This window comes from Corvus cornix, chromosome 10 (assembly GCF_000738735.6).
Source record: "Corvus cornix cornix isolate S_Up_H32 chromosome 10, ASM73873v5, whole genome shotgun sequence".
In the NCBI taxonomy this organism is placed as follows: Eukaryota; Metazoa; Chordata; class Aves; order Passeriformes; family Corvidae; genus Corvus; species Corvus cornix.
This window is the reverse complement of record NC_046340.1, coordinates 18,441,402-18,467,215: the sequence shown is the minus strand read 5'-3', so window position 1 is coordinate 18,467,215 and position 25,814 is coordinate 18,441,402. Positions and strand designations below refer to the sequence as shown.

Below are 25,814 nucleotides of genomic sequence, written 5' to 3'. Positions count from 1 at the left end.
AAATGAAAACATCTGACGATATCTGAAGCAGAAGTGTGGCAGGGTGTCAGCTTTGGGAAAGGGGTTCCCAGCTTTCTCCTGGACAGGGTCTGGTGTGCCGAGTCCTTGGCGGCTCTGCTCCCTGCAGCCCTGGGAAGGGGTAAGGCAAACTCAGCCAGTGGGATAAGGATTTTCTGGATGAGTGGACGAACGCACTCACTAAAAGGGGCTCTACAGGGGGGACGAGGGCCATCACTGTGTCCAGCTGTTGGGACTCATCCTCATGGCACACCCAGCAGCCCAGGGGGTGATGGAGAACTAGAGGGGTGCGGTGCATCTTGGAGGGGATGTCGAACAGCGCTCCTTCTGTGCAGGCGCTCTCCCTTTAAAGCAATCCCGGGGCCGAGAGCGGGGAGGAGGCGGGGGCGGACGGGGGGCGCGGCGCCTCGGTTCGGCGGCGGCTGCTGCGGGAGGTGGCCGGCGCCGCGGCGGCGAGCGGAGCTCGGCAGTAGCCGCCAGCCCCGGGGTATGCGGGTGAGCGGGAGAGGAACGCGGAGGAAGGCGGAGAGCGGCGGGGAGCGGGGCGAGGGAGCCCGGCCGAGCCCTCCCGAGCGGCGGAGGATGCGCCGAGCCCCGGGGAGTCGAGCCCAGCTGCAGCGCGGCGCGTCCCGCCCGGCCGCCGCCCCAGCCCGCGCAGGTAACGGCGGCGGAGGGGATCGGGGGCACCGGAATGGGGGTTTTGTGGGGGGAGAATATCCATTCCCCCCGGAGGCAGGAGGGACACCCATGGTCCCTGGGGACCTGCGGCTCTGCAGCGCATCACTCGGCAAGTGGGACTTGATCCCCTCGCAGCGGGGCTGAGGGAAGGGTGCCCCCCCGGAGTGAAGGGCTCCCCCGGCGCGAAGAGCTCCCTGGGACAGGCAGAGATGGGGTCGCCGTGCTCTGGGCCCCCCCAATGCCCCGAGGGGCTGGAGGCCCAGCTCGGAGCGATGGCAGATGCTCAGTGCCAACCTCAAAACCGCCCCGATCGAAGCTCGGCTTTGAGGTTGGATGCATCCAGCAACCTCAGGCAGCTGGCGCAGGAGATAGGCAAAGCGTGGCGTGGGGTGACAGGTTCCCATCTTGCCACCTGCTCCCCGAAACCGGCCGACTTTGGGCTGATGCTGTGGGGCACCTGGCCCCCAGTGCTGCCGGTGGGAGCAATGGGAGCCAGTCCTTGCTCAGACTAGAGCTAGAGGAGATGACAAGGGTGCCTAGAACATCACACCTGGGTCCTTAGGGACTGTGGCTCCATGACGGATGATACCCCAGCTTTAGCAACAACAGGGGTTCGATTTGATCCCAGACACTTTGTTTGCAGCTCTCTGTTCATCAGAGGATCTGCCCAGCTAGGGAAGCTGCCGGTGTGCTTCTTACATCTTCCTCCCCTGCTAAATTAGGGCAAATTGCCAAGCTGGCCCCCTGCTCCCTTGCCCATGTCTCTATTGAGAAACTGAGTCTCATCTTATGTTCCTCGACTTGTACAGGAGCAACCCACCACAGCAGCGACCTGAGGGCCCCAGGGCTCTCCTTTTATCTGCTGCGCTAACGGAGGAGAGAGAGGTTTAATTATCCTCAAGTGTCAGTTCAAGATAGATCTGCTGGGACACAGCTCTTGGCAGGTGCAAAATAACAGGACGTTTTCATGCATGGGAGGCTGAGCTGGGAACAGTTCAGTTGTTTAATTGGAAGGGTTCATATCAGGGTACAGAAAATGGGACGGTGCAGGCTCCAGCAGTGATCCCGGTGCTGCAGCCATGGGAAGGGAAGATGGATGCCAAAGGCTAAGAACTTTCTCTGATGCATTGTTTTGTGGGCTTGGAGCACAGCAGGTGCTCTGGGCTGGTAGCACAACCTCAAGTCCATGCCGTCCTCTGAGGCGCTGATGTGTTTTTCAGCCTCATTTTGGTTTTTCAGCTTTTCATTTGGTTCCCATGAGAATCCTTTCAGGGCCACTGGGAGATATGCCCTGTTTTATGGGGCATCCGAGAGCTGAGAGTGAGTGAATTACTCCAGAAGCGGGGCACTCTGGAGCTGTCTTCTAGGCATGGGAAGTGGGATGGCCTCAGGGCTTATGGAACAGCTTTTCCTCCCTCCTCCTGCCAAAATCCCTGAAATGGTTTACAGGAGAGCTCAAGCTTTTGAAGAGTTTCAGTTCTCCAGATCCATGGGGAAAAGCTCCTTCTCTCACCAAACAGCTGTGGCATGGGACCTTGACTCCCAGGGGGATGTCTCCACCCTGTCTGGGATGCAGTACTGGACGCATGGAGCATCTGTCTCCTCATCTCCTGTCCAATCCACACCGTGGTTGTTGGCCCCTGGAGCCGGATTTGGATCAGAAAGCAGAACCTCCTCCAGCTGTGGCATCCCACAATAGCCATATTTCCACCACAAAATGAGACTTCTCTGTGTCCAGACCCTGTAATCATCCTAGTCTGGGACACTCCAGCACGAGGAAGAAGGATGTCCTATTTTATTTTATTTTATTGTTCATCCAGATATGCTGAGCTCTTCTCTGTGCTCATTCCCAGGCGACCATGGGACAGATGTTGTAAAGAAACAGTGGCCCCATCTCTTCTGGCTCCTTGGATGGGACGTGGTATCCTGATTTGCTAGTGAAGTCATGGTGTTGTGCTATTGTAGTTATGTTCTTTTTTTTAGGGTCCAAGATAATGACTTAGCTGTACGTCATTTCAGTGCTGGGTGTAACAAGCCAGCCCTCATGCAGTTCCTACCAGCACAAACAGCAGTTAGTGTTAGATGTCTGGGGTTGGTCCTGTCTCATCTATAGCAATCAAATTCTAGCCTCCCCTTGCTAATTGTTGGTGTCTTTTTCTGACACTGTGAGAGGACATTCAGTAAACACAGTGAGTTTTGTAGTTGTGCTGAGATGGTGTTTTCAGGAAGACACAATTATTAAGTGTCATTTTGGCATTATCCCCTTCCCACTTGTGCTTGGTGAATGCTGCCATTTGCTTGTAGCCATGCTCCAGTCCTGCCAGAGTCACATCCCTCCTTTGCAAATCTGCATTAGTGAAATTTGTAGGTTGTTGCTTGGGTGAAAACCTTGTGGATACTCCTGGTGTTGTGACCTGTGTAGTGCTGGTCCTGATGCAGAAGTGCTGGGTATCTGCCTAGGGGTGGCTCGAGGGAGGGCAGCTCTGAGAGGAGGCTTTCTGTCCTTTGTCATAGTTAACTGTGCCTGAGTCTCTGACAAAGGCATTTTGGAGGTGAGATTGAGGAGCAGAAGCTCCTCCTCACTTCTCCTTGGAGGTCAAGCATCTGGGAGATGGGCTGGACCAAGTAAGAGCAGAACACTCACTCATTTCAACTGCAACAATCTTTTGGTGCCACCTGTGACAGGAACATATTTAGACTTGATATATATCACCCATCTTGACTTTGGGCTTTGGATCAAGGTGTAAGAGCTTTTGATGCTTGCACACACAATAAGGGGAAAAAAAAATTAAAACCACAATCCTCAAAATGTTTGCAAATCCAAGAGTTTATCCTCACCCTAGGTAGGCAAAGCTAACCAAAGGTAGGATCAGTAAATCACAGAATCAGCCACTTTCATCATCAAACATGAGGGCTGGGACACAGGTAGCACGGAGCAGCATAACCACACAGAGTCCTTGGGAGGATGTTTGGGATCTGGCACCATGAGTTTTTCCTTTAATACCCTTACAGTGAGCAGCTTGGCAATCAGCAGGGATCCCAGCTATACATGGATGGGGTTGGGCTTCAGATGGGTGTGATGAAGAAACAAAGGCTGCTTGTGGTACCAAGGGCACTCGCTGAATGAACCTCTTGCGAGGGGCAGTGGCTGATTCAGGACCAAATGGGCTGAGCTAGTGCAAGCCCCCCATCTTTGTCAAAGGGGTCTGATAACTTCAACCAATAACTGAAGTGCTGAGAAGGGGGAACACCCACACTTTTAGCCCAGGGAGGAGATTGTCTCCCTGCAAAGCTGAGAACATCCTATCTGGGGATCAGCACATCAATGCCAACAATAATAACATTAAAGGGGCTGGTTGTACAGCATCCCATCACTTTAGCCACTCTCCTGTGTCCACTTGCCACCAAAGCCCCTCTCCAGTGAGGCCAGTCCCTGCTGCTGGTGAGCAGGGGCCATCCTCTCTCTGTAGTTGGTGTGGTGGGGAGGTGGAGTGGAGTTGTATGGCAAGGTATGAAGGGATCTGGCTGTCTTGGCACATCAGCATCAGTGGTGAAGCTGACTGTGTGGGGTGTGTATAGCAGCACTGGGGAGAAGATGGGCTGGCATCTGGCCTTCAGATCTGTCCTTCAGATCTGTCCTCTGCCACGCTGAAAGCAAACTCAGAGCCAGAAGTAGGGCAGATGGCATCTCCCTCACTGGTGCTTGTGTTGAGCCAGGCCGGTGTGTGCTCCATGGGCAGCAGTGAGCCCAGGTTGCCCCAGGGCAAAGTGCCAGTGGGCCAGGACAGCACATCTCTTGGTAAAGTCAGCAGGGACCCAGAAACGAAGCCCACAGGGAGCACTGCAAGGCTGAAGGTTTTTTTCCCAGCATGTTTGGACCTGGGACGTCAGCTGGAGCGACAGCATCACCCAAGTACCCCAGTGGTGTCAGAGTCTGGGGTCAGGCCAGTCCATCTGAAGTTTCATGGCATTATCTCTTAAATGCCTTTAACTGCAATAGGATGGCCTGACTGATTGGATTGTGCTCTGTAATTAATTAGCTGGGTGCACCGTATGGAAAGCAGCATCAGTGGGAAGAGAGCGGGGAATCTGCTGGCCAGAGCTGTTATGCTTCAAATGTCCATTTCTCATTAAACCAGCCTCGTGCAGTGTTAGTCCCTAGGCACAAGGGGTTAGTCCCAGGATCCTGGCCGTTTTCCACAAGAGGAAGTGTTGTTTTCCTGCCTGACCCTTCCCCCAGTGCCTGCGTCCTGAGAGCCCCAACCAACCTGGCCTTGGGGACCAGAGGGAAGAGCTTGTTCAGGCTGGGATGTTTTGGGGGTGGTGAGGGAATGCCCCCTCCTGACAGGGTGACAGACTGACAGGGTGCAAGGACTGTAGGATGGCTCCAGGAGTTAGGGGCTGCTGGGCATGGCTGGCGGAAGTCCCATTGCTTTTCCCTCCTGCACCGGAACCCATGGGCTTCTCCCCACTCCCCTCCTGCTCCCAAACCTGCCATGCCTCTGCTCAGCTTCTTTGTCTACTTTTAGCATCCATTTGTGCCTTTAAACAGACAGCATCCCCCTTAGGGTGGGTTTTTTCCTTTGTGTTTACTGTGGGGATTAATCAGGACCTGCAGCGTGAGGGAAACCTGCAACGGCTCCTTGTTTATTGTTTGATTTGGGAAATGCTGCTGGGCTGGGCTCATGTTTCAGGTCCGTGCTGTTTTTTAAGGGGTGCACTTAGGGAGTGTTGTGGGAAGAGGGGGTGTTCCTGTCTGCCGTGGGCAGGGGTCTCTCCTGGGTATGGCATCCTTTGGGCCTGGGGTCACTCCCTCCCTCACTGGGTCCTGTATGGGTGGAGGAGAGAGAGCTCCTCTTGGGTGCCTCCCCTGTGAGGTGAGATCTGTTTCCTGCTCAGGTGCCCCCACCAATCCATCCTACACCCATGGGTCTGTCTGCAGTTCCCAGGTTCCTGCAGCACCCATTTGGAATGTGGTGAGCTGGGATGTTTGCTGCTAACAGGCACCTCTGTGCTCTTGTAAAATTTCAAGCTGGCTTGTGATGGGGAAACTGAACTTTGCCCATAACTGCCTGCTCAAAACAGTCCCTTCACCTGTGTTTGGGGGTCTGGGATGGGCTCTCCCCCTCCTCGATGCTGCAAGGAGGTGGGCGTGGAGGAGGGCAGTGTAAAACCCCAGAGAGTTGCTGTTGCCACCAGGCTGGAGAAGAGTTGTAATGCCCTCTGCTCCAATGGCTGATAAATCTTGGAGAAAAAAACAAAGAAAAACCAACAAAAAAAATCATGTGCCTGCTCAGCTTAACCCACAAAGGAAAACCACGTCATTTAAAAAAGAAAAGCTGATAAAAATAGGGTTTTTTAGCAGAAAATGCCACTCAGAGGAGTCCAATGAGCTCCATTTCAAGAGCTAGGAAACAAAATGCGCCAGGGGCTGTGAAAGGAAGTCTTTCCTTTTCCAACTCCCTGACTGTCAGGTGTGGCTCCTCAAGCTTGTTGTTTTCCATCTGGCTGTGCCAGATCCAGCCAGGCTGTGGTGGTCACTGGCTGCTCCCAGCTGCTGCTGCTCGCTGGAAGTGGGGAATTCACCATCTTGGGAAGGGGAGAAGCTGTGACTCAGACTTGTGTTACACCTTGCCTTGGGTTTCCCACTCGCCAAGAGGGTCAAAGGGGAGGTGGTGAGCCCCTTCTTTATTTATTTAATTTTTAATTGGCGAAGGAGCCCTCTCATTTGCTTCGGTACTGACTAATGAGATGTGCCTTGCTTTGACAGCGTGTCACAAGCAATAAATTTCTCAGGAGCTTCTGGGCTGCATGGATGCCCTCACGCTCTTGCCTGGCTCACCCTCCTCCACATCACCCTGTGCTGCTGCCCCAGCCTGGCCCTTGAGCATCATCCTAGCAAAGGAAAGGAGGGTTGGGATGAAGAGGTCTGGGTGTGAAATTGGCGGTCTCTTTGGGCTAGCCTTGAGACTGGGGATTTGGGGGCTTCCCATATTGTTTGTCTGGGCTGGAAATCGGAAAGTAGAAATCGCCAAGGACCCAGACAAGCAGTTTAGCAGCCGTGATCTCTGTTGTGTTTTCCCAAAGATCTCAGCTGTGCCTCAGGGTGTGAGCACTGTGCCAGGCTCCAGCTAATCTCACCAGGGGCTTGGGCTGGCTGGCACTGAACCAACATGCCAGTGAAGATCCTATGGAAGACTTTCATTCCCATAAAAAATGCATTTTTTTACTGGAAGATTTTGCAGGAGCATGTCTCCTTTGGTGAGGAAAGAAGGGGATGGTCTCCAATAGGAAAATTTAGATGGATCCATGATTTTCAAGGTATTTCCCATGGGGCTTTAGCAAAAGGGCCCTGGTTGCTGCAGGGGGTGCAGAGATGAAATTCTCCTTCCTTGCCATCCTGCTGTGGTCAGGGTGTGGGGTGCAATCCTGCTGGGATCCTTGCTCTGGAGCATCCTTGTGTGCATTAGGAGCATATAGTATAGGTGTTGTGTCGTACAGGTATTATGTGATGCTGATACAGGTGAGGAGAAGGATTATGGGTGAGCTGAGGGCTGCTACCCTGGGGCAGAGATGCTCAGCCACATCTGACCAGAGCAGAAGGGGTTGGATGCTGCTTTGTTTGAGGGCATGGACACCTTGGTGCTGTTTGTCACCTCTTGCTGGGTGACACTAACCTTCACTCTCCTGGAGTTGTTAAGGGACTGCTTGAGGTTTCAAATCACTGACAGGAAGCACCAACTATTAGCACTTCTTCTCTTTGTATTCGTGATGGATTCTCTTTAGGCATTGCTCTTAGTGGCTCTCCACTGTTAGCTTTTGTTTTCTCCTCAATAGCTTGTCTAATAAACGCCATTATCTTGGGCACAAATCTACTTCATGTCTCAATTCCACTTGGTGAGAGTTGGTAATAACAGCTGAACAACATCCTTTGAAAAGGGACTCTGTCACCAGCAGCCCTGGATGCCACTTCTCCGCTTCCCACACTTGTCCCCAGAGCAGATAAAGACAAGGGGAAGGCGCGTGGCCAGAAAGCAAAAGGGACATCGTCCTGATAAATTGGATGTCTGAGCAGTGCCGGCAGCAGTCAGTGCAGCAGCTCCAGGGATCAGGGCAGCTCGGGCCCTGCCACCTTGGTCATTAGAGGAGATGTGCTTATGGCCTGGGATCCTTCCTAATTACAGCAGATTAGAGGGAAAGGATGGTGTTGAAAGGTGATGGCTTGCAGGGAAGATCAGGAGTATTTTTTACAACTTGAAGGAGCTTCTTATCTGTGGCCAAATCAAGCTGTTGCCTCCCAGTCTGAATCTGGTCCTCAAAAGGCTTTAACTGGTAGCTGCTGGGTGCTTACTGGGTTTTGGGTCAGCCTGCAGGTCTGTGAGGGGAAGTATTAAGGCAGCTCCATGTTTTGGCTGAGGGGAGCACATTCCCAAGGGTGTTTAAGCCCATGGAGACCTGACCCTGATGTCACTGGAGTGACTTTTGTTACTGACCCTACTGCATGAGCAGATAAAGTGGAAGGCGAGCAGTGTTTTGATTAGAACAAACTCTATTTATTTCTGCTGGACCAGGCTGCGCTCAGCTGCTGTGTTTTCAGAGCTTCCCAAGGAGGATTTCCCATGTGTGGGGTGGGGAAGGGGACCACCAGTGGGAGCAAACTGCCCCACCTCCTCTCAATTGTCCCATTGCTGGGATGTTTGGCTGCTTCCAGTATCTGTCCCCTCCCTGAGCTATAAATACTTTATCCTCTCAGTGCCTACTGCGTCAAATATTTTTTTTTAAATGGCATTTTCTTTTTCTATTTTTTTCTGACTTGGTTCTTGTATTTCAAAACACACCCGCCACGCGCGTAGCGCTCAGACATGCTCTCGGCTTCCCCCCAAATGTAATTGCTTTAAAACTGCAGATAGTTGGCGAAAGCAATTTTCTCTCCATTACGGAAGACTCCAGCTCCTCTCATCCTTCATGCAAGTCACTCTCCCCCAGCCCTGCCTTCTCTCTGCTGCTGTGCAATGCTCAGCACCGGGCTTGTGGTACCTCTGCTTTCCAGAACGATGCTCTCGCTTTCCCAGGCTCGAGTTGTGCATGGTGGGGACCTCTCTGGAGGGGATAAGTGGCTTCTACCGCAGCTTCTGCTGAGCAAGAGTGATGCTTGCTGGTAGCAAAGCCCTTCCCTTGGCCACGCCAGTCTCCCTGGTGGCATGGGTACCTGTGCCAGGCACGTGTTCACCGTGGTTCTGCAGCTCCACCGTGCACACGTTTAACATGCTCTTTCTGTCTGCAGGACGTGTTGGGCTTTCAAAGACATTAATGATGGAAAATAAATTGGAATCTGAGAGAAATAATCTGTAGGCATTCTCTATAGGCCTTGCCTTGCCTTCCTCAGCCATGTTGAAGGCTGTGGCTGGAGGGGAATATAAATGAGGAGGAGTCCCGGGTCTCTCTGATCTGTTGTGAGGCCTTGTGCTCAGTGGATCTCACTGCAGGGAGCCTGTCTGCTCACTGGTGCTGATAAACCCAAAAGGGGCTGGAGAGGGTAGAAGCCATGAGGGGTTGCTGGACCTTCCTGGAGGGCTTGGGGTCCTGAGTTAAATCAGCTTGAGGCACACCAGGTCTTCTGAGGGTCTGTGCTCTGCTTGAGGGGTTTTACTGTCACTCTGGCATGGGGCAGCAGTCATCTTTGGTTCCGCACCAACCTGTCCTGGGGAGCCAGGCCCTTGTGTCAGCTGCCCACACTGCAGATGGAGTTAGGTTACAGGTAAATGAACCTGAACACACTCATGCACACTATGGCTGCAGTGCTGCCTGCCCTGTGCTCAGATCCCATAAGGTGCTGATCTCCTGCTTGGAGGGGAAGAACTGATCCCCCCAGGACCACCACACACATCAGGTAGGGATCATGCTGGTCATCACCCCTGATATGTCCCTACTGAGGCCGGCAGCATCTCCAGAAGCACTCAGAAATGTCTGGGCACCCACACAGCAGGAGAGGATGCAGTGGCTTTGTCAAAGCTTTTGGTCCCTGGAGGAGAGCCAATGTGCCATAAAACCTGCTCATTTCTCCTGCTCTGCTCCTGCAAAGTGAGCATGGAGCTGGCATGGACCAGGAGTCCACAGGGAGCCATAGCTCACACCGGCCTCTGGCGAGAGGCTGTTAAAGCACCACTGCCTATCTTAGCCAGCCCCTGGGCTGCTCTTGGACATGAACCAGCCTTGTGATGAGAGCTTTCTCTGTGTCTGTTTGTTTTCTGAGCATCAGCTTAATGTCTGGAAAATCCTGGTGTAGCGGAGCCTGGAGCACTTCAAAGACGCTGCAGGAGAGGAGGGGGCTCTGTAGGGACCCTGCCTATGCCGAGTGTGGAGAGAAACCTGGCTGGCCACCACAGCCAGCTTTCCATTTCCAAGGGATTTGGCTTGGTGTGTTGAGGGAGACATTGAGCTTTGCTCCCACAGCACAGATCCATCGCGGTCAGAGCCTGGCATGGTATATACCACGTCCTCCCAGCCTTGGATATTTGAAGATGCCTAGATGAAGAGCTGAGGGTTTGGGTGGGGAGGACTCATGGGTCTGAAACCTGCTGTAATTGTCACATTAGCATGTTGAGTGCTGCTCGTGCATCCCTCTCTTAGGGGATGATGCTGGTGGCTTCCACTTCTCACTGGGATGGAGTCAAGGCCATCTGGCTGCTCCAAGGTGCTCCATAGCTCCCCAAAGTGGCACTTCTTGCAGTGGTATCCTCCCAGTCACGTAGTTCTGTGTTGTCTTAATGGTGTCAAGCTCTGAATGAGCTTGGGCAATTTGCTTTATAAAGCAATGCACTAAATATGTCAACACTCAGTGCATGTTTTTAATATAATATTTCAGATTGTTTTGAAAGAAGCCAAGATCCTGCTTTCCCTCTTCATTAGGAATGTTTTATGTGAAAGAGATGAACAATAGAGAGAGTTTGCCAGAGAGAAAGCTTTCCCAAGTATTTGTTGCTGCTGAGAAATCAGCTGCTTTTTACAAAAAAACCCTCAATGCATAACTATCAGGGCAATTAAGCAGCTTGTAAGCTGCCAAGGAAGGTTGTAGAATTGGGTTTCCTGGCGATATTGGAGGCCAGGCTTGACCGTAGCCATTGGGTATGCTTTAGGCACAGTAAATCCCAGTTTCCAAAGGGGAAATGGACTAAATGACCCACCAGTAGCCCCTGGCCTCCTGGAAGTTTCAGAAATATGGTGTGAGCTGTGCTGGCATGAACAATTCCAGGCTGATGGAGTGAGTGGGTTTGTGATTCTCATGCTGTTTCAACCCAGAATCAATAGCTTTGGCTTTTAACTCAGTTCCCAACAGGACCGGGGTGGGTTCTGTCCTGGTCTCCAGCTGGGAGACTTGGTCTCCTGCCATGGAAAAGGTAAGACCTTCTGCCTGCCTGGTTGCAAAGTTCTGTTCTGGCTGGCGCTACTCAAAAGAAAAGAAACCCAAAAAATCCCACTGCAGTACTTTCATCAGGGAAACTGAGTTCATGTCTGTCCTCCAAAGAGTTTTTCTTTCATCACAAGTTAGAGGAAACTTTGAGGGAACTGAAAACTTCCTTCTTCAATGAGGACAGACCTGGAGAGATGATGGGAGGAAGCCATCAAAGCCCCTGCCAGCCCTAGCTCTCTTTCCATCAGGCCTCCTCAGTAAGAGGTGTTCTGAGATGACTTCCTCATGAAAGGGAGGGCAGTCAAGAGCCTGGAGCCTTCCCAGCATGGAAAAGCCTGTCTGAAAGGCAGGGAGCCCCAGCCTCATTAGCTGGGGTGGTTGGCACTGGGGTAGTGGACCCTGGAGAGGGATTTGAGTGAAGAGGGCAATCCTACAGCCAGAATCAGCCCAGGAGAAATGCTCCAGAGGGGAGACTGTGTGGATGTTGGCATGACAGCTGGCTACGCCGGGATGTGGGCTGCGGTGGGACACGCTGACCCAGGGCAGGGGAGGGCAGGAGGGAACTGACTGGGTGGCTCTGAGGTGAGAACCTGGCACTTTGTGTGTGTGCTCACTGCAAGATGCTGCGGGGTCAGAGGAGAGGGTCCCTGGGGATGCTGCTGCCCTGCTGCACCCAGGACAAGCAGGATCTGTTTTTTCTTCACCTCCTGGTGATCCTGTACTCAAATATTCTTGCTGCAGATCTGGTTTTTATCTTTCCTTTTTTTTTTTTTTTTACCACTCCTAAATGGTGAGTTTAAGCCTATTCTTTTGTTTTCTGTGAAAGGAGCAGTAAATCCTTTATCCTGCCTGGCTATTTCTGTGTGCGTATTTTCTCATTGTGCTCTAGCTTGTCAGCTGTGTCAAAGCCCGGAAACCTTGGCCTCTGTTGGACTTGAGACTTGGATTTCTCTGAATTTAACAACACAGGCTCCCTTGGACTAACAGTTCTTTTTTTCTCCCCTTGGTGTCTTTTTTTTTTTTTTTTTTTTTTTTAAATACCTGGTTAAAAAAATCCCTGACAACAGGGAGTGAGCAGAGTGGTTGTTGGATTCATTCCCAGCACATCCTGCCAGTGCTGGCAAGGAATCACAGCCGGCATGTCCTTCTGTCCCCCCGTGCCTCTGGGGTAGCAGGGCTGCCCAGGGAAGGGGAACCCCCCTGGGGAGGGAGCTTTCTGGAGATTAGCTTGGGATCGGCGGGTGCCTAATGCTCAGGCAGTGGATGTGATGAGCACAAAGGCAGGATTTCGGCGGGATTAGCCGGGGGAGAGGCGGACGGATGGCTGCCTCTGCGCCGGGGCTGTGTGCCAGCTCCACTCCTAGGAGCAAGTGTGGGGTGTCTCCCTGGGGGGATCTGATGGAGTGACAGCCAGTCAGCCATCCCCAAGGCTGGAGAGAGGAAGAATGGGCTGTGGCACTGGTGACTGCAGGAGGGACCAAGGATGGTGGCAAGTGAATGCAGCCTCCTCCGTGGCTCGACTGGTGGCAGCAGCCTCAGGAAGCTGCCAAGGGCGGCTGTAGAATTGGCTTTGCTGGAGATGTTGGAGGCCAGGCTTGAGCACTAGACGTGCTTTAGGCACAGTAAATCCCAGTTCCCAAAGGGGGAATGGACTAAATGACCCACCAGTAGCCCCTGGCCTCCTGGAAGTTTCAGAAATATGGTGTGAGCTGTGCTGGCATGACCAGTTCCAGGCTGGAAGAGTGAGGGGGGTTGTGAATCTTGTACTGTTTCAACCCAGAATTGATGGCTTTGGCTTTTAACTCAGTTCCCAGCAGGACCAGGGGTGGGTTCTGTTCTGGTCTCCAGCTGGGAGCCCAGCAGCCAATGACCCACATTCCCTGGGGTCAGCTCCACCAGCTGTGCTGGTGCTCCATGAATGCCATGGCAGCTCACCACGCCAGGCAGCATGGGTGTTTGTGCGAGAACAAAAGAATAAACTATGGAAACTGTGATTAATTAGTGCAGCTAATTAGCAGTGTGCTTGGCCTAGGCTGGAACTTGGTAAGGTGCCAAAATCAGAGAAGCCACAGGAGAAACTGATTGGAACTGCTTTGGGGAAGGGGAGAGGATGCTTTCCCAGCACCTCTTTGCAACTTGCCACACGGAGAGGTCGGACTGGGGTCATCGTTGCCCTTACACCCTGCAGGTGCTGCTGTTGCCATCCCCTGCAGCATCCTCCCATTCCCTGGTGGTGCCTGCGCTGAGAGATCACTTCCCTAGTCACAGTCAGCATCAGGAGCTGGGTGTTACACCAGTGCTGCAGGTGTTAATTAATGAGCCCTCGTTAGGGTCGGTGGGGTTGCCTTCTCCGTGGAATAGGATCCTGCTTGTTCGCCTTCCCCTACACCGTACAGCCGCCTTTTTCTTTGCTCTCCATTTGCAAATTAGCGCAAGGACCACGATCAGCAAACAAATTTGCAGCGAGCTCATGGCGGGCTTGGAGATTTGGAAGAATCCTTGGCAAATATTTGCCAGCCTCCACTGCAAACCTCGTGGATACTTTTCATGACGGAGAGCTGCTGAGTTTAGCTGGTAACTTGGGGTAGGACGGCAGCCCTCCGGTAGGGGATGGCTGCTAAAAAATACCTGAGCTAAGAGGTGTTTTTTAACTTGCTTCCACCCCTCCTGTCGCCTGCCCTCCCACTGTGCAGTGTGGAGATAGGCGGAGATGGGATACACTTGGCCGCCATGTTCGATGGTGCGTGTGGGTGTCAGGGCCAGCCCGTGGCTGCCGGGCACCGGGACACTGGGGCACCGCGCCCGCAGGTCAGCGTGGGCTGCGGGACAAGGGGGAACAGGTGAGCACCCCCACACCCGCTTTTCCCCTCCGCGGGGCATGGGGTGGGCGTGGGAAGGGCCCCCGGGGGTCCCCGCGGAGAGGGTGCGGGGCTGCGGTGGCCTTTGCTGTCGCCGGTGGATGGGTGGGCGGGAGGCGGCGGGGTGGGTTTGGCCCCCGCGACCCGAAGTTTGGGCCTGGCTGCCGATGGGCCTGCCGAAGTTTGGGCCTGGCTGCCGATGGGCCTCCCGGCGCCGCGGGGGATGGCGGGGGATGGCGGGGTCTGCGGGCTCGGGCTCGGGCGGCGGTGCCGGGGCAGGGGGGCTCTGCTCCGTTGTGCCCGACCCTCGCCCCGCCGTTCATCTCCATCGTGGCGGAGTGGGGGTTATTGTATTGTATTTTCAGTAACACCGTCATTTGGGAGATGTGTAATAGTGCTTTTAATAATTTTTAAGGGTCTGTTTTAATTAGGGCGCTTGGACTAGATGATCTCCAGAGGTCCCTTTCAACCCTATCAATTCTGTGGCTGCAGCCGTAGCAGGATCACATCATTGCCATTAAAAGGTGGCTGTGTCTAAATGCAGTTTGCTCAGTGAGGTCTGAAGCACTGCCCTTTGGAGTAACTGGGAGATGCGGCCCCTTTTGTGGATAGGACAGTCTATTTTTCAAGGTGCCATCACTGTACTATTAATTTGTTAAACACTGACTGCTCAAAACTATTTGAGACGCAAAAAGAGGATGTGAGTTCTGCCTTGGGGACCTCACCACTAAATAAATGTATTAAATCAAAGTCTTGCTGGAGAGGAGAGTGCTGCATGTGAAGGTGAAGCTGGTTAGAGGATGGGTGGATGTGGATGTACCACCTCCATCAGCAAAGGGTCTTGCTTCCCTTTCAGTTTTGAATTCAGGAGGACTGATCACAGATCAGCAGGTCAAGGACCTGCTTTCTCTTAGCATTTCTGAGGTGCCAGTGGAATCCCTTGACTTGTGAGCAATGGACAGAGCTCCCCTGGCCTTGTGAGACCCCCAGCTGGGCCTGTTGAGCTGGGGGGTCCTTCTCTTACATGTTCATGGTTGTGTGCATCAGCGTGGGCCAGGGGCTGCTCGCCCAGGTGAGCTTGTACCTTCTCTTCCTCCCCACTAGTGATGCTGGAAGCATATAACACCCTCTGGAAACTGCTCCCAAGAATCACCCTGTGCCTAGCAGGAGCCCCTCAGGGGGTGCTGGACCTCTTCAGGTATCCACATCTACTTAATGTCCAGATCTAAGCAGATCCCACTGGTTTCCTCTCCTCGATGATGGGGAGGAGGGGAAATAAGAGCAATACAGAAAAATACTAATATATTAAGTTCTTTACCTTCCTAACTTTCAGGTCAACCTTTCTGTGGGGTTGGGTTTGCTTGGTGTGTGCTTGTGGCCACGTGTTTCCAGACTGACATCTTCTGTGCCTTCCCACCCACAGCCCCCTGTGCCCGGGAGCCATGAGCCGCCCTCAGTGCCCGCAGAGCCACCGGAGCAGCCCCCTGGCCGCAGCCCCCCAGCACTCTTAGGCTTCCCTGCCCCCCTGGAAGGTGCTCATCGCTGGCGAGGAGAACCGGCTGCGCCCGCACCCAGCCTCCCGCACCCCTGCCAAGGTAAGGATGTCCGTGAAAAGCAAAGGCAACCCAATTTCACTTGGCAAATTCAAGCGAAATCAGGTTGTTTCTTGTGTTGTTGAATCTCCTACCTACTCGTCTCCCTCTCATCTTGCTGGGGGGAAAAGTGCTGGCTTGGGGGTGAGAACTTCTCTTGCAATTAAAAGGTGATTTTGAAGGCAGGGTAGCTGCTGGTGAAACCTGTTGCTTGCAGACCGTATTCCATTGGAATTTGCTCATAGTTTTAGAAACTGCTCTGCTGCTGCAAGAAGCCAGGCTTGGATGGGACTGGTGCCTTGTGACTGCCTCTGCTTCCCTGATGTACTTCCGAGGATAATTGTCTATAATTTGCCTCTTAACGATGCTCTGGAGGCTTCCCAAGCACAAGCTGCCTTTTCTCCCAACTGTAAAAGGCCTTTGGGGTATTGGAGGCTTCCTGTGATGGGAGAGTAAGGGGTGGCTGGGGGAGAGCATTTGGGAAGGGGCCAAGTCCCTGTCCTCGGGAAACACTCTAGTCTTCTCCTTGCACTTGGCAGTAGGGTTTTTTTAAGGTTAAAAAAGTAGAGCTCAGCTTGTGGGGAGTGAGCAGGGGCTGAGGTGGTGTGGCCCAGCTGCCCTCCTGATGGGTGCAAAATCAGTATTCATGGCTGAGGAGTGGAAATTGAGGTTAGAAACCAAAAACCTGATTTCTGGGGTGGGTTTGGAGTTTGAGATTTTTGGGGCCTCTTGTTATCAAGCTTCTCCATGCAAACAGAGATGTCAGCATGTGTGTGCAGTAGCATATGAGAAGAGCAGCTTCTCCCTGTGTGATCCCCAGGGCAGGGGAGCTGGGGCCTGGAGGAAGATGAGGATGCCACCAGCCTATCACAGGATGGACATGGGCATGAGACTCCTGTTTTGAGAGGTCTGTGAGAAGGTCACAGTGGACCCAGAGAGCTAAAAAGATGAGTCAGAGCTGTGATCTGGCTTGTCCTGGTTCTCTTTGGGAGCTCCCTACCTGGAGCTGGGATCAGCTGGGATGCTCCAGCTGGTAAGCAGGGGCCAGTTAGCACTGGGAAGACTGACATCCTCAGGCTGTAAATATCCAGCCAGCTCTAATCCTCCCAGTAGCTCCATCACTGCTGTTTTCCTAAGAGTTATTTGACTCTTTGTGTTGCACTTCTCAGACAAATGGCTTTTAAATAAAACCTCTGCTAACTCGTTAGGCCTCCTGTCCAGGTCACTTCCTGCATGGGTGATTTATAGGGCTGCTTTTAACATTTTATTAACTTTAAATCGCTGGGGCCAGTCAATCAGAGTGTATCCCATTAGCTGTGGTGAGTGGCTGCCCGGGGCATCAGGCTCTCCTGCTGCCTCTGTCGCTTCTGGAGAGGCCGTGATGCTTCGAGACCAACCATGGTGAGAGATGGGAAAGAACAGGAGGATAATTTAGATAAGGAGGAATAGATCTGGGATGGATAAGTGAATGCATAAGGGTTAAGGAGATAATGGGGCTTGTGATCATATCTGGGAAGGTGGCTTATCTCCTGCTGTTGGTACGTGATTTCTCGGCTGCATCTCCCGCAGCGTGTGCTGAACCGTGTGGTGATGGGAGAGGAGTGTCAGGGCTTGGTAAGGAGGTGGCTGTTCCAGACTCCAGCAAGGCGTAACAGCTGGAGCATCCCTGGGTAGGATGTGCCTATATTAAACCCCTCCTGTGACAGTGCCAGAGACAGAGCCTTCCTCGTTGCTTAGTGCATCTTAGTCCCTTTAGCTCCTGGCATCCCATCTGATCCAGTGGGCTGCCTTGAGCCCAGTTCCCTGCCACCTCAAACTCTCCTCTGCGTCTTCTTCCCTCTTGGAGCAGAGCAGAGCCAAGCCCTGCAGCCCTGGTGCTATGGTGAGTGGGGCTGAGCAAGCAGAGACCACTCCAGCTGGGAAATCCAAAGGAGATGGAGATTGTAAGTGATGTAAGGCTGCAGCAGCAGCTTTGATTATCTCTGGTTTAGTTGCTCTTCTCCCCACCATGCCCTGTCTTTGTTCCACCCGTGCTCAGAGATGTTATTCAGTGGAGCTTTCCAGCTCTTGGTAACAGGGAGAAAAAAAACCTGAACTCCTGCACAACCAGAGCTAATGAGCTCTCTCTGGAAATAAAAGCATCCTAAGGACAGCCTTGTGATACAGAACATCCCATTCTCTGTGGCTGCTCCGGCCACTGCCTCCGAGCGATGGCCCAGCACGGGGCTGTTGGGAGCTGAGCAGAGCTGTCATCTCCCATCCTTCCCCCCAGCCATCGCTCATGCGAGGCATGGAGAAAGCTGAGCCATGGTTTTCTCCTCTGGCAGAGCTCTGCTGTGGGGACAGGGATTTGAGAACATTTGTCCGACACTGTGATGCAGAGCCCATCACCTTGTACGTGATTGCAGGACAGGGTAAGGAGGGGTCACAAGTCACCACAGGTCAGGACCAGCTCTTACTGGCTTGGAAAGGGATTTGGGGAGCACCCTGGCTCCCATCCCTGGCTGGAATGGAGAGGTGTAAGAAGGAGGGCTCACTGCAGCCCCATGTGTCTGAGGGAAGGCAGACCTGCAGTCTCTGATGGCTGTCGGGGTTGTCAGGCATCTGGCCGGGTTTTGTCTTGCAGCAAAGCTGGCATCTGAAAGCCATCACTTCTGATGTGCCCATGATTTGCTGAAACCTGTGTCTCCTTTGTCATTTTTCTGTCTCTGTCTCAAATCCCAGAGCAAAGACAGAGAACTTGCTTGCAGAGACAAACAGGTTTTTTTTTTCCCTCCACCTTTAAATATTTATTCTGAGCTCTCGAGATACACTTGCTGTGATCTTGGGGGCATGCCTCTGTGCTGGCAGCGTCTCCTGCCAGGCAGAGAGGGGCTGGCTGCCCTTCCCTCTGGAGAGCACAGGCAGTGCCTACTCCCCCTCCTGCTGCCCTGTACTGGGTCCTAGACAAGTGACACGACGTGTTCACCTCTTCCTACACATGTGCTCCCATGGGAACAAACCCAGGACCCACAAAATGCTGTCCGAAGAAGGTGTGGGGGTTGTGAGCTGCCTTTTTGGGGCTGAGACAGAGGTAAAAGCAGCCTGGTCCATCTGGCGTGCTCTGTTGCTGGGGTGGCACATCCCAAATGGCACCCACCCCTCTGTCCCCTCCCTGACTTCTCCTGTCCCTATGAACACACAGAGCTGCCACTGGAGGCTTTCCTTTTCCTCCCTGCAGCTTGTCCAGGGCTCTCAAGGTCGTGCAGGTAACTGGAGCAACGCTGCCAGCCTTGGCTTTGCAGCCTGAGCTGCGATGCTGTGTTTGGCTGTGGCTTTGGGCCTTCCTCCCTCCTTTTCTCCACTCTTGGTCTACTTCTCCAAGCCGTCCTGCTGCTGCTGCTGCTGCTTGGGTACACAGATTGCAGGAAGAGCAGCCCCATGCCACAGGGATGCATGTGCCTGGCCTGCCAATGAGGAGCGAGGTTGGTGCTGGTGGCTCAGCCTGGGATGTGCCAGAGCAGAGCCACACTGCAGGCACTGTCCCCTGGTTCCCTTCAAAACAGGAGATGCAATCCCATCTGGCTGCAACTGCCACCTTCCAGGCATTTTTCCTGGATGCTGGCTCTCCTGCAGAGCTGTCTCACCTCTGCCCCTGCCATGGGGTTGTCCGGACCCAAGGGAGAGGGGATTTTGCATCTTCTCCTAGCAGCTGGAGTATGGTGATGTTACACTCCTAGGAAAAAAGCCAGGAGCTGGTTTCTCAGCAGCTCTGCAAGGGATGAGAGGATGTCTGCCTTTCCAGGTGAGCACACAAATCGCTACCTCTGCCTCCAGCTGCTGCAGGCCAGGCATCCTGCTCAGCAGCTGGCACTCGTCAACACAGAGGCTTGTCCCCAGCTGCCCCTGGCAGTGCCAGCCACGGGCTCCCTGGGACCTGTATGGGTGTGGGCACTGATGCAGAAAGAAAATCCTTTGCAGGGGACTAGGAGTGGATGGCAGGTGCAGCTCTGCCAGGAGATGCCTTGAAACCGGCATGTAGCCAAAGGCAAGAGGAGGCAGAGGAGACAATAGCTGATGTAGTAGGATTTTTTTTTTTTTTTTTTTTTTTTTTGAGAAATAAATTAAAGCCAGCTGACTGGTACAGTGCTAGCACTGGAAAACTGAGCTTCAGGAAGCTGCAAAGTGATGAGACTGGGACAATGGTGGTGGTTTCCTGGGCTGCTTTTCCCACCCCTGCTTGCCCTCTGCCTGCACCCACCATGGGCTGGCTGCAGCACCAGCCCTCTCAACTCTTGCTGAATGTCTGAACAGAATGGCCTCATTAGCAGGGAAAGTTTCCCCAAGATAAGTTACTGCTGCTGTAAGAAGTGCAATTATCTCTCTTTTCTGTTCTCGCAACCATGGGCATTGAAGTTTCCTGCTCTTACACTGTGTCATGGCCGAGCTCTTGTGCACAGGAGGGTGCCGCCAGGAGAAGGAAATTATAACAAGGACATTTTTTGGAAAAAAAAGAGATTTTTTCATTATGGATTTGTTACCGCTTGGTTGTCTCTCTGGGTCAGAGCTGCTGTAGCCATGCAGAGCGATGTCAGCCCCTGCCTCCCCTTCCTGGCACCTACCTGTGTGTGGCTTGGTTGGGATGGTGGCAGAGAGTGTTTTTTATGGAAGGCAAAGGACCTGTGTGCTCTGTGTGTCAGCTCCTACCCTGCCTGTGCCCCTGCCTCCTCCTGGTGTCACCCCTTGCCCAGGGCTGCAACACCCCAGGGCTCCTCAGCTCCAGCAGGATTATTCACTGAGCAACTGAGCATTGGAAATGCTCCTCAGCTCCAGTGGGATTATTCACTGAGCAACACCTTTGCAGGAACAGCCAGTGCCAGAAGTGTATCTTAGGAGTGAAAATCTGCAGTCTGACACTTGTAGGAAATATTCCTTCAAGATTCAAGCTTTTTCAGTCATTGGTCATTTGACCTAACAAAACTGTGTCACTCCGCGAGCCGTGGGGAAGGTTCCCAGAGCACATGCAGAGGATGTTTGCAGCTGGATGTTGTAACAACGTAGTAGTGAGTGGTTGGGATAAGTCATATTTCATAAAATCAGCCAGGAAAAAGATTGGTGATTAATTCTTTTCAATAAACAGTGGTGAGCACTGTGGCTTGGTTTGAGCCAGACTGACTTGTACAGTGATTCATGGATTTTTCCACAGGAAAAACCACCTTTATGGTGATAGCTGGTATGTGGGGTGCCTGCTTGCCTTCATGAGTAATTCCCCCCAGCTCCGAAAGCACCAGGGTGTGGAAAAACGATGAACTTCTCTGCAGGAGCTGAGAGGGAGGAAGGGTGTGCGTGGCTCCACTGCTGTAGCCAATGACTGCGTCCCTTCAAAGAGCATCAGAGGACGTGGGAGAGTGGGAATTTCACTCCCAGAAATGCAGAAGGAGGAGAATCTTTTGGAAAAATGAGTGGAGCTGAAATGTCTGTGTGTGCTGTTCTGGGCTGGCCACATGAGGTCAGTTGGGACTGGCTAATGGTCCTCTCTGCACCATGTTGCCCCACTCCTCTGGCAAACCAAACACCTGAGCAGAAGAATGTCCCAGCATCCCATCCCTAGTTAAATTGGTTTTCCTTTCTTTGCAGCCCCTCATGCTGGAAGCTGGCCACCCTCCGTGGTCTGTCGTGCGGCTGGGATTCGCGCCTCTGGGGCGGGAGCGTGCGCAGGGGGCGGCAGCGCGCGGCCGGGGGTGTAGCGTGCGTCTGTGTGATGCTGCTTTTTAAAGCCCGCCGAGGTGGCATGGGGAAATGCCGGGCGAGGCACAGTCAGAGGTGTGAGCAGTGCCTGCGCCTCGCAGGCGGCGCCGGGGGCGGCGGCAGCCCTTGCTACGGCGTCGGGTTTGTTTTCTAGTTTGGAGATAAGGGCAAAAATAAAACCTGTAGTTCTGCTGAGACTAAACTTGAAGCATAATTTGGTTCCTTGGTGTGATTTTTTTGACTCTTCTTGGTGAAAAATATAGGTATTTGGCTAAAACTTTGAGTTTCACAGCAAGGGAAAGGAAAGGTGGCACAGTGGTGGGAGAGGCTTGTGTAGAGATGCAGCTGTGAAGGAGGAAGAAGGAGCCTGGGGGTTGGTCCCGCCTCCGGCAGCAGCAGACAGGCTGACACATCCGTCGGTGCAGTAACACCCATGGCAGCGTGACTCTGCCCACCAAATGCCCAGCCTGGTCCCTTCAGTCACTCCCCAGCACCACAGGGGCTGAATTCTCTGGCCAGCATCCCACTCCCTCCTCATCCTCCTTCAGCCCTCCCTCCACCGCAGTGCCCATCCCGCATTCATTACGATGCCCATGTACTTCTCTAAGCCCAATATACTTTGAATTACTGCTCATCTATTCCTCTTGACATCCTCATGCTCATAACTAGGGAGCCTGCATTACCCATTTGCACATCTGTCAAGCTGCGTGTTCCTTGGCCATTTCCAGAGAAACATAAAGTTGCCCGTGGTTATGACATTATTGACAACCCGCCCCATCTCCTTCCCCCTCCCCGAGCCCAAATGGCTGCCTCGCTTTATGAGGATTGATATTTGGGCAGTAAATATTTTAGAGCCTCATCTGATGAGTGTGTCTGTGCGGGTGAATACATTTGTGGCTGAGGACAGATGTTGGAGCTATCTTCATTGGAAATGCAGGGCCTTGTCTTTCTCCCTCCTGCCTTTGCAGCATCTCTGTCATCTGCGGCCTCTCAGTGCTGCCTGTTCCCAGTGGGAGGAAGGGGAAATGTAGGGAAAAGCCAAGCAGAGGTTGACAGGAAGGACTGGGGCTGGCAGAGTTCTGTGAAGATTGGATGCCAATGAGCCATTGCTGCTGGGTTCCCCATCTACCTCAGCAGTAGGATTGAATTTCTATGGCAAGGTGTTTTCCTTCCTTGAACCCAGGGAATCCACCAATTCCTGCTGTGCTGGACAAGTAGCTTCAGCCCTTTTGAAAAGAAGACGATAAGGATCAGATTGTCTGTGGTTTCCAAAGGATGTATTTTGACTCCTGTTCTGAAAGGCTGCTTCATCTCCCAAAGTTTCAAAATGTCCCTCAGTAAATGCCACTAAGGAGGAAACAACTTCGGAATAGCACAGCCTGGGTGATCTGAACCATTTTTTTATCTTGCTGAGAAAAGCAAAGGAGCCCATTTTCAATTCCTCAAAACTATTTGCTCCCTTTCCTTTCAAACAGCAAAACAAAGAGTGTTGCCTGATTCCTAGGGAAGAGAACAAGCACACTCGGCTCCTGCAGAGCGAGCTGGGGCTGGGCTGGGCTGGGCTGGGCTGAGGTTTTGGGAGTCATAGCTCTCCTTGGCTTGGATCTAAGCCGTGGACACCAGGATCCAGGGAGCTTTTAAAAATATGTCTGCACTCCAACTCTCTGTGAGTTTTGCTTGAGCTACCAAGCAGAGTTGTCCTTGCACCGAGATCCAAGCCTGGAAGGGGACTCTGGTCTCTTCCCTGCAGGGAGGACAATGGCACAGGGATCTGGCATGAGTCCTCTCCACACACAGAATGGTTGAAATACATGCAAGGCAAGTCAGCCCTGCTCCGTGATTTCTTCTTGCCATTTTGCTGCTTTTTTTCCTCTCCAGGCTTGGAGCAAATGCATCCAAATGTGTGAAAAGTCAGCTGCCTGGGGTCAGCTTTGCAACCATTCATTCCTTGCGATCCCTCGGAGTCTTTGTCAGGAGAGCGGGAACTTTCTGGCTCGGTTCAATCCCTTGGAGTCTGTTGGGAGAGCAGGAGCTTCCTGGCTCTGTGCAGTCCCTCAGAGTCTTTGTCAGGAGCATGGGAGCTTCCTGGCTCTGTGCTGGGCTGGTGCCTGTCGCCTGGGGCGAGGGGATGTGGAGGCTGCTGGGCTGGTAGTCATCCCACCAGCGCATCACCCAACGCCAGCTGTTCACAGGGCATGGGTATCCCTTTCCCAATGGGAGCGATGCGTTTCGGAGCAGGGAGTAGGATGGAGTGTTTCTGGTTGCTGCAACTTGAGGTTTGAAGCTGTTGCGTAGGCAGTGGGGGTCCCCAAAGGGGCACATGGATTTCCAGGCATGGCCCATGGGCCAGAGAATGTCACCTGCCTTCTTGGTGGCCGCTGTGCTGTTGAGTGCAAGCAGTTGAGTGGACCATGGAGTCCATGTACCTCTTATATCCAGTTTGCTCATTTAAGGAGAGATCTCTGCCATCAATGAGCTGTGCAGGACAGCTTTGTGAAGGTGCTGGGAGAGTAGGAGGTGCCCAGCTCCATTTGCAAAGGCTTGGTGTCTCCATCTCCACAAAGCCTGGCTGCAGGAGCCACATGCCGAGGGGAGGGGTTCAGTGGCCTCATTGAGCTCACCGATGAACGATGCTGCCCTGGCCAGTCTGCTCTTTTACAGCACTATAGTATCTATTTATTTATGATTTCCGTGGGTGGTGTTTTGGATGATCTATTGAGCCAGAGTGAGATATTTTGAGGCACAGTGAGATATTTTAAAAACATCTCATCACTCTGGAAATATCCATGGTGCGATAGCTGTGTATTAGTCATTCGGAAAGGGAGTGATTTCAATGAAAGAAAAAACATTTCATCTTGTCAGAGCATTTTCACTCACTGTCTGCCAGGCAGCTCCTGTCAGTCTTCAGCCTCTGTGGCTAGTTTTACTCTTCTTGGGCTCTGCCTTTTTATTTTCTAACAAGAAATAAAATAAACCCTCTAATGGATATTGGTAACTATGAACTCATCAATTGTCAGTAAGAAAGAGCCTGTGAAAAGATGCAATAAACCCTCTTTGTACTGGATTATTTCCCATGAGATTATTTCTCTCAGGGACTATCTGCATTTGGAAGGAGAAACTCCTTCTCCAGGTATTGGACCTTGAAAAAAACCCCTGCCCTCCAACGTGATTTATCCCCCTGAAAAGTGAGAGTAACTCCAAAACCCTTGAATGACAGCTGGAGATGTGGAATTAGGCTCACAGAGAGCAGAAGGAGAGATGGTTTTCTCCTAGGAGAAAAAAAAAAAACCCCGTTAGAAAACACAAATGATGAGGCCTTGTCCTGCAAGGGAGAACAGCACAAAGCCGTTCAGCAAATGAAAAGCCAAATGAGCTGTGAAAACATACCACCATGGTAGGAGAGATTTTCTCTCGGAGGAAATCTGCCACAAATCACCTAATATTCAGCTTTGCACTGCCATTTGGGAAAATGTTCATCATATTCCACTGGTCTCTGCTCCACTTTATGTGTATCTGTAGCTGGGGTTTCTCTTGGGCAGCCTGCACGCCCTGGGGAGGAGGTGATTCAGCCGGGATGCTCCCATACTTTGATCATTCTCCATAATCAGGCAAAGAGTAGTTGCACTGTAGTGACGCTGTGAGTACTGTTCACTGTTGCTTTGAGGGGCACAATTGCCATTGCCTCATTCAACCAGTAGATAGCTGCTTCGATGACTCAAAATGATCCCTTCGTGGATAAATCATGGTGTTGGTATTCCAAGTTTTCCTAGGGTACCCGATAACAGAATCATAGAATCAGTTTGGGTTGGAAGGGACCTCAAAGCTCATCTAGTCCCACCTCCTGCCATGGCAGGGACACCTTTGACTGGACCAGGTCACTCCAAGCCCTGTCCAGCCTGGCCTTGGACACTTCAGGGATGGGGCAGCCACAGCTGCTCTGGGCACCCTGTGCCAGGGCCTCACTACCCTCAAGCACATCTAAGGATACCTCCCTGGTGGGAATGGGCTTGCATCCAAATGGTTTGGGGGATGTTTCTCTGCTGCTGTGGCTGCCCCTTGGCCATCTCCTTTGACATTGGGAATCTTGGCTGGGTTTTCTTTGCACCAGTGCTGAGGTCTGGCTGCATCCCTGTGCATGCCCACCCCACTTGCAGCCACTGCAGCCAGAGAAACTCCAGCCAGGGCTTTGAAATAGAAACTCTTAACTAAAGAGCAGGAGAGGGCAGGAGAGAAGCAGCCTCAGATCCCCTTGATGCCTTGGAGCCTTTTCTCCAGCTCCCCCAGGACAAAAGGAGCATCACTCCCCATGAAAGCAGGAACTAGGGGGGATCAGGGTGCTGACTGCCCTGGAACAAGTGCCCATAAACCCCATCTTGCTAAAATCTGGGCTTGGCAGCACTGACCTGTAACCTTTACAACTGTTACAGTTTTTTTCCTGGCCAGATGAAATTGAAACAGCCAGACAGTGCTATTTCTTCCCTTTAACCTTTTCCCTTTCATGTCCACACTTGACCCAAAATAATATTCTTT

General features: G+C 52.5%; 1 protein-coding gene across 1 annotated transcript in view; it reads left to right on the top strand.

Annotated features, from left to right (window-relative positions):
- The first annotated feature begins 465 nt into the window (after positions 1-465).
- The window catches only part of LINGO1 (leucine rich repeat and Ig domain containing 1), a 153,782-nt gene continuing 128,433 nt past the window's right edge, over positions 466-25,814 (top strand). The window contains exons 1-2 of the mRNA XM_039557693.1: positions 466-676; positions 15,389-15,560. The gene's annotated coding sequence lies outside the window, so the exon portion shown is untranslated. The remainder of the gene's footprint in view (positions 677-15,388; positions 15,561-25,814) is intronic.